The 2,401-nt window shown below is 39.7% G+C and overlaps 1 long non-coding RNA gene across 1 annotated transcript; it reads right to left on the bottom strand.

The window, feature by feature from the left end:
* Positions 1 to 635: 635 nt before the first annotated feature.
* On the bottom strand, positions 636 to 1,765 carry LOC122132695. The gene is made up of 2 exons (XR_006152239.1): positions 1,215 to 1,765; positions 636 to 1,091 (listed from the first exon to the last, which is right to left on the bottom strand). It is a non-coding gene; the product is annotated as an uncharacterized LOC122132695 (long non-coding RNA).
* Between the last annotated feature and the right edge of the window lie 636 nt (positions 1,766 to 2,401).

Consider the following 2,401-nt stretch of genomic DNA (forward strand, 5'->3'; position numbering starts at 1 on the left):
ATGATTTGTAAGATCATTTATAAGGTATGTGATAATGGTCTGCTCACCATTTATGGGTCATTATGAATAACCTTTGTCATGCATACGCTATTGTCTAATTCCTGAGTGAAGTAATATATGTTAGCACATGTAACACCTTAGTTTATGCTTAATATAGGTTTTTAGAAATCATTTATTAATCATTAGTAAAGTGTTTTGCATGGGTTGATATAAAGCGGGCACTATCTATACTTTATAAGCATTTACAAATGGCCCGTAACTGAGGAACATACTATAGAAACCATTTACTAATCATTAGTAAAGTGTTTTGCAAGGGTTGATAAAAAGTGGGACACTATCTATACTTTATAAGCATTTACAAATGGCCCGTAACTGAGCAACATACTATAGAAACCATTTACTAATCATTAGTTAAGTGTTTTGCATGGGTTAATATAAAGTGGGACACTATCTATACTTTATAAGCATTTATAAATGGCCTGTTACTGAGGGACATACCATTAGTAGACAATTCTGCAGCAACTGATGTAAAGTGTGACTACACACATGCTCCGTCAAAGTTTCCAAAAATGACCTCAGACGTTAAGTTGTTAAACATATGAATGGCAAAAGCACACAACACAGCATCGAGGAAATAAAGTGAAATTGGAAAACATTTATTTGAAAAAACTACACTAACAATAAATGCACATTTAACCATGCGTTCTAATCTGCTAAATACAACAAGAACAACAACAAAAATGCAACAATGCAAATACAACTAAGGTGATCCGCCAGTCACTTGCCTTTATTTATTGGCAGAAGTTTGCCAGAGTCTTTGAACGCTTTAATTTTTGTAATAATGCTGACATCACCCTCAATGGCATCTTTATACCTTTGTGTAAAACAACTGAGCTTCTCCTTCTTGGAGCACCTCTCTCTGAGCTCTGCAAATGTTTCTGGGGCAGCAATGCAAAGTTCTGCCATTGGGGCATTCACGACAATAGTGTTGCGGTCAACACCCACAGCTCTGAAAGCAGCCCCCATGGTCCTTACCTCCCGGCAGATTTTCAACACCTTTCGGTATCGGGCCACCACTTCAGGATCTCGAGCTTCAAATTAGAGAAGGTAAAATGAGTACAGCGCACATCATATATATTCTACTAATTAAATGATCAAACTTGATAAACTTGAAAGCGGGTGTAGACTTTCCCCCGCCACTGTATTCTTATTACCTCTCTGGTGAACACTTTGCTCCTTTCTTTTCTTTCCCCGTTTCCCCTGCTTCCGTCTCTTTACTGTTTTGCTGTTCTTCTTTTTCTTCTTCTGTCCCTCATCTGTGGAGGAAGAGTCATATGAAGAGTTGGATGACGAGTCGGAGGAATCAGAAGAGAAAGTAGCTGAAGTGGCGGAAGTGGTTTGCTGTAAGGGACTTGTGCTGTCCTCTGATGGAACGCCCTTGTCCTATTTTATTGCTGTTAAAAACAGACATTGACCGAGGATGATTAGTAAAAAATATAGGCATGTGGGTGGCACACTACTAAGTGCGATGGTCTTTGGAACATAGTTTTCTCAGTTCAAAATCAACCCTTTACTGTTTTTTTGTTTTATTATTTACCGTATTAAAAATATATACAGTGGGGTCCAAATGTCTGAGTCCACTGATCTGATGTTTTAACAAAGGTTTTTTCCCCGGCATAAATCTAAGTCCTAAGTCAAAATATAAGTAGAAAACCTATTTCAGTGAAATATCTGTAAGGTCTGTGTTCTGTCTGTGTGTAATCTGAGTTTGTCTCCCTTGTGTTGTCACATGTTTGTTCCCTTGTCTTGTCCTCGTGCTTCCTTGTTCCCGCCATGTGCTTTCCTATGTTTGTTTGTCTATGCCATGTGCCCTCTTGTTGTTGTCCGTGTCTCCACCCCTCACCTGTTCCCAATCTCCCGGTTTGTTTGTATTATTGGTTTCACCTGTGTCCTGTTAATTCCCCTTGTTTAGTCCACCTGTGTCTTTGTCTGCCCCGCCTTGATTGTTCTCACCTGTCCCTCGTTATCTGTTGCCTGTGTGTATATATAGTCCTTGTTTTCTTGTTTCTCGTTGCGTCTTCGTAAATTGTTGTTATATGGTATGTTCCTTGTTTTTTCCGCTGTTCCTCGCGTTTAGCGCTTCCTCCTTGTTAAAGTGATTACTCGTGCTTCTGACCTCTGCCTGCCCTACAACTATTCTCCTGCCTATTCCCTGTTTGGTTTTGTTTGCAATTCTTGGACTGCTTACCTGTGTACTGAACCCGGCTAGTAAAACGTTTCACCCTTTAAATCTACCCCTGTGCTGAGTCGTGCAATTGAGTCCTGCACAACACCCACCATTCGTAACAATATCTGTTTAACCAATATCATGGCCCCAGGATATGTTAAATGTTCAATTTCC

The sequence above is a fragment of the Clupea harengus genome, unplaced genomic scaffold (genome assembly GCF_900700415.2).
Source record: "Clupea harengus unplaced genomic scaffold, Ch_v2.0.2, whole genome shotgun sequence".
Lineage (NCBI taxonomy): Eukaryota > Metazoa > Chordata > Actinopteri > Clupeiformes > Clupeidae > Clupea > Clupea harengus.